Below are 13,294 nucleotides of genomic sequence, written 5' to 3' on the forward strand. Positions count from 1 at the left end.
TTTGATGCATTAAGTGTCCCAAAGCAAACTTAACTTCATGAGGGTTTCCCATAGGCATCTGTGATAAGAGAGGTGCTACTGGTCTATCCGAGCAGGGCTGTCCTTACGTTCTCATGAGCCCAGGGCCAGTTACAGCAATAAGGCACATGAAACAATCGGCAACATTAAAACACAATAAGCAACTCAGTGCAATTAGATAAAACCTCTGCCATCTGTCAGCCAATTCCTTCACATTCAAAGGCCTGAAGGGAAAGGCAGGTCTTTAGCTGGCACCTAAAGATTGATAGCATTGCTTAGATCCGGCATAGATGTCAAATGAGTACAAAACACCTGCTGGTGTTTTATTTCATTAGGAAAGGGGGGGTGAAACCCAGAATATGTAAACAAAACTGGTGACTGTGCTGTGTGCACCGTTCAATAATCATGCGCAGAAATTGGTTTTGAGGACTTCAGTATCATTCCCGTAACTTGAATGAAAGTACTGCCGAGTGCCAGTAAGCACCTCCTAAAAATGGAATCTCAATAAACCAAATGCTGGTTGTTCCATAATCGCAAAACACACAGGTAATGAAAACAGTTTCAGCCTCGGTCCTTTTGCTTGCTTTCTCTCCACCACCCCCCTTCCACCCCCCATCTGTCCTGCTCTTCCTCCCATCTGTTTCTTTAACTCAGTCTGCTGGAATCCTCCTTCATGAAATGGAATCTAAATTCCTAACACAAGCCCTGTATCAGTCACCTACGTACATACGCACACATGGAGAAGCCTTCTGAAGAAGAAGCACCGGCCTCACATTCGGTGGCCGTTTGTCAAGCCTGATTATTTTGTGGACAAGGAGTCTTTTTAAAACGACAACAGGGCAAGATAGGTTTAAGTATGAACAAAATGTGCTCTGATTCCAGATGATGTGCTTCTGACGAAAAGAAGAGGAGAAGGAAGAAGCCCAGGTCATCCTTTAATCAGCTGTTGGCAATGTTTTCGGGACCTTTGGGCAAACTTTGCTTGATGATGTCAAGTATATGGTAAGTGCTTTGCCACTTAACTCATTTATCTGTGGGTCTTAAATTCTGTACAGCAAGATACTTGGTTGCATGCATTCTGTCACAAGTTTGGGGTTTGTTTGTTTTTTGCCGAATGGAAAACAATTGGATTACGTCTTTGATTGTGCTTAATGGCTTGTGTGTCTTATGTAATCACATGTGATTGTGTTGGGTTCTTCCCCCCCATCCCCCGGTCTACACTGTTGTGATCTTGGAAATACTTGGTATAGCTATGTGCAGCTTGCAAATGCAATTGATGTGTTCCTCCTGCAGGTGAATTTGTCTAGGTGAATGCTTCAAGTTTGGGGGGAAGAGGGAACGAACTTTCATAAAAGTCTAGAAGCTGACATTGTGATCTAGCCAAAGTGAAGCACTTTCGAATCTCATTGATTTAAGTGTATGGCCAATTCTCCCTGTAAAATCAATGGAACTTATAAAAGCACTTAACTTTGGCATGAATATGCCATGAGAAATTAATCGTAAGCCTTTTGGGTTATTCTCCCAGTTGTGTATATTTCCACAATATAAATGTGACGTGTTTAGATTAAAATGTAGTCTTTGTTAATTGGTAGCATACTCTCCATCACGAGGTGCTTTATTAAGAAACATTATTTAATCAGTGAAATCCTAGAGTGTGGCATCTCATTTAGCCAGTTATTTAAAGTGTGTGTTAATTCTTTGGAAACTGAAGTTTTGCTTAGAATGTCCTTGGAATTAGACGTCTGTCTCTTTTGATTTACTAGGACTTGACTCAACCATATTCTCTCTTATGCATTGTGTTTAAGAGCCTCATGAGGCCACCACAAAGGTACAATTACCATTCCTGTCTACAATTAGGCATTTTACAGCACTAGAGCAAACAGGATCAAATTTTAATTTATTCCTAATTATTACCAAGGTATTTTCCGAAACGTGATGGCATTAATTAATTTAGCACACAGCTGGGGTTATCCTCACAGTCCTTCCCTTTGTCAACTGATTATTTCTGCTACAGTAAAATGAGACACAAAATCAAACACTTCTGCAGTGCATTCTCTTCTGTGATTCTTGTCAATTGAAAGTAATGAATCGCCTCCCCCTTTGACACACAAATAAGCTTTTACACTGTAAGAAGAGTTACAAATATGCAATGAGTTTAACTTAGACATCAAAGCACTTTCCCAAGATGAAAATGGGACCAAGGGGGGGAAAGTTGCAGTAATACCATTAAATATAGTAATAGTTCCATCAGGAGATTAATGCTAGTGACATGGACGGCTTTTAAAAGGTATGGATAGTGCTTTTGAAGATCTTTACGTGTGCATTTCAATAGGTACAACCCATTTATCCATTTTATTAAAAAAAAGCCTGAACTACTTAAAAATGAAAGTCAACGTTGAATGGCTTATATTAATCATTCCTCCTAATCTCAAGATGTAAAGCAACAATTAGTTGCATTAAAGCCAATGAAAGTTTTAATACTGATCTCCGTGACAGGTGAATAGGGTGAGTATCTCAAAAATTTGCGCACACATAGGCTTCTATCCAACACAGTGGCAGGAAATGTCACATCAACCCATGGATTTACATTTGTGCAACAGGACATTTCCCCATATGCACCCCAAATTATGTCCCCCCCCCAGCCCTCTGGAGCAGATTTTGGGAGGATGTAATGTACCCACAGCAGAGGAAGAGGAGGAAATTCTCATTGGGCAAGTGTAAATCCTTGCACTGATAGGACAGTTACTTGGTGCTGCTTTGGATACAAGCCCAAGCTCCCAGTGTAAATCGGACAATTTGCCTCCCTAATGCTATGCGAAGGTCACCAGGGTGAGATCCGCAGGTGTGCTCATGAAGCCTGACACTGCTGTGCAGATCTTGTTTTTCCTAATAAAGAGTTAACTCCAACTTACTTGGTGTAATTTGCTGCTTGCTCGCTCCTGTCACCTGCATCCAACCTGTCCATTGCAGCTATTTAAAATGACCTGTGCATGCCTGTCTCCAGCCTTTACTATCCGCTATGAAAATGGCCTTAGGTCCCATTGCTCCAGTAGCTCCACAGTTCTCAGCAGAATGAAGCCAACAGTGTAACAGCAGTTTGGTCGTGTATTAGCACACATTTTGTTCAGCGACATACTGTGGAGTTCTTGATAAGACTAAAACAGTAATGGCAATGAGGGTATTATGTGATGTGATAAAGTTACTACAAAGTAGCAGTACCATATCAGTTTCACGTGGGGAATGTTTTGTGTAAATGTGCCCTCCTGTGTTGAGCACTGGTATTTATCACACCATGGCAAGCTACTGAAACGAAGGCCTCTCTTTGATGTGGAAGATAGTAGCTCTTGCCATGGGACAAATGCATTCAAACAAAATATTGGCCACAACAAACTTACACAGTCAATTCAGCTTGTGGTATTATTAGTTTGTGGATATTTTGTTCACGAGGCAAGAGTGAGGGCTCACAACACTAAGGCATCATATGGTACCTTGTGGCCCAGTGGAGATAAAGGCAGAGTATAATTAAATAGTATATGGATCATAATCAGATCTTCCTGTGTTTAACTATGAGGCTACGATTTCTGTGGCTTTTGCTTCTTCTTTTAATGGAAAGGCAAGTTATAATAAATGAACGTGAAGGAGAAGAATTGTAGCTCAGAGACAGAGAGTCTGCTTTGCATGTAGAAGGTATTGGGTTCAATCCCTGGCATCTCTTGGTGGGGCTGAAAATGCCCTCTGCCTGAGGATCTACAAGTCAGTGTAGATAATAATGAGCTAGGTGGAGCAATGGTCAGATTCGAGATAAGGCAGCTTCCTACGTGTTCCTATGTATTTTTAACTTGGGAGCATTTTTGCTGCTAAAGAAAAAATGAGAATGAACTTTGTGAGAGAGCATTGTAGAGTTCCACTGGAATTTTTATTTGAATCTTGCCAAGTACTTGATACGTTGCCAAGTAAACATAGTGATGCCAGCAGTCACGCTTGGCCTCTCCGCTTTTCGTTTGGCACAGAAGTGCTGAGCACCCTCTGTGACCAAAGACAGTCACTCCGCTGCCTGTGCTATCGCATAGCTTCTGCTGAGTTAACTATAGAGTGAAACTGCAGAAGGAGTCCTCTCAAATCAGCAAATGCATCTCTGAGCGCCAGGGAAGGGGGTGTAAACGAGGGGGTAGCAACAGTTTGAGCGGCTTTTGAAGATAGACAGGTTGCAAAAACAGGAAGTATGCAGTAAAATGTGCAATGGAAGAAGAAGAAAAAAGAGTGAAGAAGACTCGGAATGCTAGAAGGATAAGGGTACAAAGCAGTTGAGATGACTTGTAAAGAACTGGCTGATTCTTGTTGGGTGGGAGCAAAAGTCCCACAAAGTCCTCAGCAGGAAGAAAGTTGTTCACTGTTGATTTGATTCCCAGGGGGTGGGGAATATATACCAGGACAGTTATCTTTGCCTCCCTTTCAAATACTTAGCATATTCCTTCCGCTTTTTTTATCCGAGTCTACAGAGGGAGTCGATGCTTGTGTCGCCTGTGCAATCAAGTTTGCTTTGAATTTGACTTTCATACAAAATCAAACGTCTTCTTCGAGAAGTGTGCGCAAAATAAATGCCAGGCCAATGGCTTAACAGTCAAGTAAATTTAGAAAAGAATAAAGCACTGTTGGTTTGAATATAGACGAGGGACTGTGACAGGCAGATGTTTTATTAGGTCTGGGATTACAATGGTCTCTTCATTCTTGGAGACCATGATCCTTCTGCACATTTTCCAAATCACAAAAGCAGCAATTTTCAGCTGCCACATTTTGTGTTGCATATCTCTGTTTGTAAGCAGGGTTTTCTTCCAGCCAGAACTCAGTTCTGGGTCCTCTCAGGTGAGCACGTTTGCCTTTATAAGCAAACAAGGGAGGCTTTTATGGTGAGTTCCAGCATCTCTTTTTCTCAAAAAATAGCACTGTTTGTAACCACTGTTAAGAGTAATGTTCCTCTGTTATACCACTGCCAGTTATTCTTAACACAGAAGAGGAATCTGGTGGTAGCAGATTTATTCATTTAATTATTGTATTTATACCCCACCTTTCCTCCAAGTGGTCTCTGGCTCTCCGCGTCATCACTGTCCTGTCAGGTAGGTGAGGTTGAGCATTGGCGATAGGCCCGACGGTACCATGTGAACTTCATGGATAGGCGGGGATTTGTACCCAGGTCACAATACAGCCGTCTAACCACTGCCCTGCACTGGAAGATCTCCCACAGAAGTGGTTTGCCAGTGTGTGGATTTGAAAGCAAATGCTGCAACCATGTATTTATTATGATGGAAATAAGAAGCAGTTGCCAGCATTTGACAATCACAATCCTCCCACTATTTGAATGGGAGCACTCCAGGTTAATGTCCTCTTGGCTTTATTGCTTGGTCATGGTGTTCAAGGTACTTATGACAAGACTGCTGCCTAACATTGCAACAGGCCCTATAGAAAGTCCAATTCTGATGCAGGTGAGTTCCCAAGGGAGTCTTACGTTTTATGAAACAAACAGATACCTGGATGAGAAGGAAGGCAGGGTTATCGATTACAGACCCTCCAAGTGTTTTTCCAGGGACAGTTCTGGATTTGCAGAAGCTGTCCCGGTTTCTGATTTGATCATAGAATGTCCCGCTTTTTCTTCGGATTTTCCTATTTCCATCAGATAAATGTTGGAGTCTATGATGTTATGCGACCCTCAAGCCAAAGAAATCAGTAACCATACAACCTCTAGAACACTTCTGAAGGGAGCCCTGTATAGGGATTTTTTAAATGTTTAATGTTTTATTATGTTTTTATATATGTTGGAAGCCCCCCAGAGTGGCTGGGGCAACTCAGTCAGATGGGCAGGATATGATGATGATGATGATGATGATGATGATGATGATGATGATAGAATAGGATGTCTTTGCTAGTTCAGTGTTGGCTTATGGGCAGCCTTGCCCTCCTCCTGGCTGTTAAAGCCATGTTACTCCCTAGTAAGCATAATTAGGACTGTGGCCTCAGTTCTGTAGGCAAAATCTCCACTGATTTCCAATAGAGTTCACACTTTGGCATGGCTTGTACAGAACTTCTCTCTTGTGCTTTTTAGCTCTCTTTTTAAAAAACTACATGGACCTTCAGCCAAAGGGTTGGGTTTAAATTGCTCCTGTTGATGAGCATTGATTTAGTGCTCGTGAATTCCCATTAATTTTCCTATCCTGATTTATTAGCAACATTTCAAGAGAGCTTTGTTTACCATGTTCAGAATTGTTAGATTTAAATAACAACAACTCCAAAATGTTTCGGGTCTTGGTTTTCATCAGATCATGTTTGTTAACCTTTGCACAGAATTAGAACGAGGGGTGTAATTGAAAGTATGAAATGAGGGTAGTGGCTTGGAAAATGCAGTTTCGTTGCCATGTGATGTTTACCTGAAGGGTACAGTGCTCTACATTCAGTCACTGAGACGCTAAAACCACCCAACCATATGTTCTCCCATCATTCTTAACGGGGAAACACTTAAAAGCTTTAACCCAGCAATGGTTGCAAACAACTAGTTGCTCATTGCAGCAACTTTTGGTCCCAAGTGGTGCTATACATATCTATCCATATGACAAGATGCATCTAGGCCACACTGACACCATACATTTAAAGCACTATCACCCCAATTTATACAGTCATGGCTGCCCTCAAAGAAGTCTAGGAGCTGTAATTTGTTAAGGGTGGCGAGAGTTGTTAAGGTGCCCAGAGTGGCTGGGGGAACCCAGCCAGATGGGCGGGGTATAAATAGATTATTATTATTATTATTATTATTATTAAGATCCCCCTGTCCCCCCCCCAAGCCCAATGTGGTTTAATTATCAATTGCTCTTCATGGGAACTCTGGGAATTGTAGCTAGGTGAAGAGAACAGGGGCCTCCTAACAAACTACAGCTCCCCATTAACAAACTACAGCTCCCAGAATTCCTTGGGGGAAGCCATTCCTGTTTAAAGTGGTCCCATGGTTCTTTAAATGTATGATGTGACTGCAATTCCAGTCACGACCACATGGTATTGCCCTGCAGATGAGGGCGGCACATGCAGATGTTTATGTGCATCTGCATCTGCATCAGTTATATGCTGGCCCTTCCATTAGACAGAGTGAAATGGCTACCTCCAGCAGCAAAGTTTTGGTGATATGAAAGGACAGCCATTTATTTAAAGCATTGTATTGTATTTTTGCAGGGATGCAGGTGGCGCTGTGGTCTAAACCACTGAGCCTCTTGGGCTTGCCGATCAGAAGGTCGGCGGTTCGAATCCCCGCGATGCGGTGAGCTCCCATTGCTCGGTCCCGGCTCCTGCCAACCTAGCAGTTCGAAAGCCCATCAAAGTGCAAGTAGATAAATTGGTACTGCTCCCGCGGGAAGGTAAACGGCATTTCCATGCGCTGCTCTGGTTTGCCAGAAGGGGCTTAGTCATGCTGGCCACATGACCCAGAAGCTGTACACCGGCTCCCTCGGCCAGTAAAGCGAGATGAGCGCCGCAACCCCAGAGTCAGCCACGACTGGACCTAATGGTTGGGGTCCTTTTATTGTATTTTTACTGCCAGGGAGTCGAGAGAAAGGCTTGTGGGATGTTCTGCCTTAGGTACCAAAATAACTTGACCTGCCTTGGCTCAATCTTGATTCATTTTGGGGGGGGAAAGGTGGGATTTGCTGCTCCACCTCAGGGAGCAAATGCCTTGGTGATGGCTGTGTTGACATTGCTGCTTTCTCAGAGCAATGGTATTGTCTTTGGTGCCCCCCCAACAGAATAGACTTGGAGCTAGCACTCAGCCAGGCCTAAGCTCTGAAGCCAGTTTTAAATGTCACTTCTCGTGTGAGGGATCCTTATTTGTGGTAGGATCTAATATGGCCAGTAGTTTTAAGGTTTAAGGAATTTATTCAAGCTTACAATGTGTTGAAAACCAGGTTAACTTTTCCTTTTCCCTTAAACTGAAATAAGAAAGTGGTTGTTTAATTAATAGTGGCCATGTGTCCTACTTTACAGGCTACAGTCCTCTGTTTGGAGGACTGTCTGTTTTAAAGATATGAATGTTTATTATTACGGCTAAACAGTCAGCATAGTAAAATCAGAAATTCAGCATAATTTTTCCATAAACATTAAAACGGCCAAAGTGGAATTTAACAATCAATATACTAATTCAATAGATTTAAAATATGTATCCAAGGAAAGATAAACTCCATTAAAAGTTTTTTGTTTTTTTTTTTAAAAAAGAAGAATTCTACTGTGAGCTGTGTCAGATTATGACTGTTTGTGGAGCCATGTAGTCTTTTGCTTTCTTTGACTTACGGCTGTTGCACAAAAACTAGCTACATTTCTGGTGACGTAGGGATTCCAGTCAGACAAGAGGTAACTTAAAACATATTCCTCCGTCCGCCCTGGTACTTTTTGTACAAGCGGCATTATGAGGGAGGCTCTGATTCCTGAATAAAATCTGCACTGGGAAAAGAACACGGCCCACAGTTTCAATTTGACCTCTCTTCCATGGGCAGATCCGCTCGCCGTGGGGAATCTTTCTGTATCTGCCTTCCAATAGCGCAGATGGCAAGATGATAAATTTAGCTTATGCAGGTGCCTTTCTAAATGCGGGGGTGGTCAAATTTGGTTTTAAAGATGAATAATCCTGAGAAGGGAGAGGTGGAGCCTAGAAGTTGCAGACGAAACAGGAACCCAAGTTTCCTGCTACACTAGGATGAAATGTGCTTTGTAAAAAAAAATGTTTACATTATGGCAATTATTTCTAAAATTGTATAAATATTCTATACATCTAAATTGCCATATGCATATACAGTGGTACCTCGGGTTACAGATGCTTCAGTTTACAGATGCTTCAGGTTACAGACTCCACTAACCCAGAATGGTACCTCGGGTTAAGAACTTTGCTTCAGGATGAGAACAGAAATTGCGTGGTGGCGGCAGTGGGAGGCCCCATTAGCTAAAGTGGTGCTTCAAGTTAAGAACAGTTTCAGGTTAAGAACGGACCTCCAGAATGAATTAAGTTCTTAACCCGAGGTACCACTGTACTTTATACCACATACCTTATTTGCACACTTTTTTGGTGATACATTTCCTCTTTGCTTGCGATGAACTTGTTTGGAATTTTCCAAACCACATTCAGAAGTAGCTCCCATTATTGTTGAATGAATTAAAGATGAATTAAGTTCATTTGGAGAGGGGTAGAACTTGAACTAAACTAGAACAAAACTAGTTAATTTTGTGAAAGGATGGAGTTGAACTGGAACTGGTTCCTTTTTAAAAATGTACTTTCCAAGCACTGGTCCAAAGTGTAAATATCGGATACTTGTCTGTCCTTGACGTGGGCTGTTGTGGAACAGCTGCAATATCAAAGATCAAAATCAATATGCCGAAAGAAACCTCAAAGTATCGGCCAAGAAAAGGTACCTGAAGAAATAAATAAATAAATTTAAATTATTAAAGGAGGCATTGGAGGGAATCAAAGAAAGCAATCAAAATGAGCAAGCAGCATTGTAAAAGATTTATATTCCATCCAACATTTAGCGACACCTTGTTTCAGTAGGAGGCTTTCCTCTAAAAATAGGCTTTTTAGGAAGGAAAGAAAGGTTCCTACTATTGCTTAGCTTCCTTGCTTTTTACTATATGTGGGGCTTAGGCATAAGAAGGATTTTGCTAAATTAAGGCTGCACTGATAAGATCCTGGAGGCAGAAATTCTTTTCTTCTACAGAAACAGATCTTTTTTTCCTTTCCTCCTTTTTTTTTTTTAAAAAAAAGCTTACTTCACAGCACAAATAACGACTTTTATTTCTAAATCTGTTTCTATAATTTCATCCCAGAGGGTGTATAAGCTGGGAGCTTTATCTGGTGTGTACTTCATTCTTGCCTGATAGTCGGTCACAAGCCTTCCCTGTGGATAATGCTCCTATTTTCATTCAAAAAGCAAACTTGGGTTTAAACATAAATTAAAATACAGTTTTCAATTGTCCACAGACAAAGAACAACAAATACAGGCTTCCAGGATGTAAGGAGATCTCTACTTGGCCTCACAAGTAGAGAGAGAGCGCAGATAAACAAATAATAAAGGCTTGTTTATCCATTCAGCCCTATAAGTTGCCCATTGGGAAGGGAGCTATCAAAAGACAAGTAGCGTAACTACTGAATTTGCGTGAACTTTTTTGAAAAGAGACATTCAGGTGAACTTGCCAACCAGGCGGTGTCCCAAAACAACAACGCCGAGCCATTACATCGCAACAAAAATTGAATTGTTTGGAAATATGTACCTTAAGGGTGGAGGTAGAAGCACCTGCGGAGTATTCAGAGCAGAAATAATCAGGACAGGTGACTAATATCCTAAACATAAGCCAAATTTCAGCACCGTCAAGTTCCATTAACTTCGATACATGGAGAGAAGCACATACTTACATCTCTCCTGTTGGCATCAAATTGACTTATTGTTAAACAGTGCTTGGTTGTGGTCAGATCCTGCTCAGATCTTCAAGGGGTCCTGTGCAAAATCACCATACAAATCTCTGGATAAGTATAGACTGAACCCATTAAGTTAAGAAGTTATGTTTCCCTCTCTTTTTTTAATAGATGAATGACTATTGCAGTGAATAAAAATGAACACAATATTAGAGGTTTTTATTAAGTAATAAGTTGGATATCACACATGCGGGTGAAGGAAGTCAGACGGGCATTTGGGTATAAAGGGAGGTGGTTGCAGGGTTAGATGTGGGGAATTTGCAGAAATAATATACAGTGGTACCTCGGGTTACAGATGCTTCAGGTTACAAACTCCACTAACGCAGAAATAGTACCCCGGGTTAAGAACTTTACCTCAGGATGAGAACAAAAATCGCACGACGATGGCACGGCAGCAGCGGGAGGCCTCATTAAGCTAAAGTGGTACCTCAGGTTAAGAATGGACCTCCAGAACGAATTAAGTTCTTAACCCGAGGTACCACTGTCTTCATGTTACATATAATGATGAAGGTGTATGGTAATTAACATGTAATGCGAATTAACTGAAAATAAGGGGGGGATGGGGAAAAATGGGAGTAGTGAGAAGCGGTTTTGTAGAGGGAGATCCTTTCACGGCTGCGAGTAAGGAGCAGAGTGAAAAGAACTTCCCACAGGACTCTGCTGTCATCCTCTTTACTCCTTTCCCAGCCCTGTGCCCAGTCACAAGGCACATCAGGGACATGTCAAGCCCAGTAGAGCACCTCAGGCCCTTCAGAGGAAGCTGAGGCCCCCCACTCCTCATACTGCAGTACCCAGTGGTTGTCAGGAGCTCAGCCTACACTCAAGTAGGACCCTGGCAGAGACTGGCATGTTCTCTCCCTCCTGGTCTTTCATTCGGGAGCTTCAAAAGTTTTCTTCAGCCCAAACATCACAGCAATCGGTGCCAACAGACACCAGCACACTTAGGGATCCGCAGAGTTTGCCCATCATGCGTAACAGACCTCAGCAACTCAGCATTTTGGCTAATCTACTTTTTTACATATAAACACACACGGAGCACTGCAACATGGCTCCCTCTCTCTCTAGCATCAAACAGCAAAGGGGGGGAGGACAGTAGTCCCACTTCATGGACACAGTAACACAAACATCCTGTCTCCGTCACTTCCCACTCTGTGGAGTCAAAACATATACCGTCATGTGATAGACAAAAATCCCATGGCTGCAATCATGGAGCAGGAATTCTAACAGTGGCCTGCATCTTCATAGGCACTCTCAGTACACAAGCTACTTGATGCACTTGGAGAGATGTTGCCCTCACAGGTGGAGGAGGTATACTGGGAAGAGCCATAGCATCTTCTCTACATGGATCAGGTCTCCCTGGTTGAATCCTCAGCGTCTCTAGGTAGGAATGCCTCCAGCCACAGAGAGCTGCCACCAATCAGTGTAGACACCAATGAACCAATGGCCTTGCTCAGTTTAAGGCAGCATGTTCCTGTGCATGCTGCATAGCATACCAGCAGAATGCCGTGTGTCAGCAGGGCTTGGCAAGGAAGGAAAGCATTATAATGCAGGTTCAAGGGGCAGGATGGTCTTTTCACTCATACAGATGCACTCACTCGCGAGATATACTAATATTATAAATACAGTGGTACCTCGGGTTACAGACGCTTCAGGTTACAGACGCTTCAGGTTACAGACTCCACTAACCCAGAAATAGTACCTCTGGTTAAGAACTTTGCTTCAGGATGAGAACAAAAATCCCACGGTGGCATCAGCGGGAGGCCCCATTAGCTAAAGTGGTACCTCAGGTTAAGAACAGTTTCAGGTTAAGAACGGACCTCCAGAACGAATTAAGTTCTTAACCTGCGGTACCACTGTATAGGTATCGACTAAACATTTGGAAAAACTTTCTGACGGCAAGAGTTGTTTGGCAGTGGAATGGACTCCCACAAGAGGTGGTGGACTCTCTTTCATGGAAAGTTATTAAGCAGAGGTTGGATGGCCATCTGTCATGGATGCTTTAGCTGAGATTCCCGCATTGCTAGGCTTCCAACTCTAAGATTTGTTGATTCTGTGAAATCACAGGGCGTTTGCATGCATCCCTTGTGCGTTGCTTTGGGGAAGTCTGGCCCATTATAGCAAGTTTTCAGGGGAAGAGTTCGTTTTCAACACCCTCAAAAATGCCAATCAGAGAGATAACTGGCTTTCCCCCCATTTCGAAGCGTATCTACTAGGCAGTTATGCCTTTCCTGAGATTGCAACATTTGAGACACATCTAAGGAGACAGTAATTCTGGGGTTGATTTAATCAATTGCTGTAGGAATATGCAATTGTTCCTGTCCTACCAGCTCTGCTTATTTCATCTATGCTATTATTTGGGGTGGGGTGAAGAGACATTTTTCTATCTCTTGACAAGGTGTCATGCAGCGAAAAGGCACACACCGCATACTAATGGATTGCCAGGGAATGGTATCACCGCATCAGCATTTCTCCAGAAATACCTTCTTCGCTTGGAGTTGCCTGGCTGCTTCTTTTCAAAACATTGACAGTGTTTGTGAAAGTGATGAGGGATTGGGGGTTTTTTTAACAGCAAGAAGAATGTTTGTACGTAATGCAAAACGCCAAGGAGCAATCTTCGTAAGCTTTAGCATGCCTCTGTATTCTTCTGAAGAAACACTGGGTGGTAGTCAACTAAGTTTTATTCAAGAGTTACACTCATTGAAATTAATGAACATGACTAAGTTAGGTCCATTCATTTCAATGAATCTACTCTGAGTAATACTTTGCTAAACCCACCAACTGTTGACT

The 13,294-nt window shown here is 42.4% G+C and overlaps 1 protein-coding gene across 4 annotated transcripts in view; it reads left to right on the plus strand.

The window, feature by feature from the left end:
- B3GALT1 (beta-1,3-galactosyltransferase 1) overlaps nt 1-13,294 on the plus strand; it is a 325,648-nt gene that overhangs the window by 240,335 nt on the left and 72,019 nt on the right. For 3 of the 4 annotated variants that reach the window (XM_081873329.1, XM_081873328.1, XM_081873330.1), the window contains exon 4: nt 901-1,020. The exons of the other annotated variant lie outside the window; for it this stretch is intronic. The gene's annotated coding sequence lies outside the window, so the exon portion shown is untranslated. The remainder of the gene's footprint in view (nt 1-900; nt 1,021-13,294) is intronic. 4 annotated transcript variants of the gene reach the window in all.

The sequence above is a fragment of the Podarcis erhardii genome (genome assembly GCF_964252035.2).
Source record: "Podarcis erhardii genome assembly, chromosome: 1".
Lineage (NCBI taxonomy): Eukaryota > Metazoa > Chordata > Lepidosauria > Squamata > Lacertidae > Podarcis > Podarcis erhardii.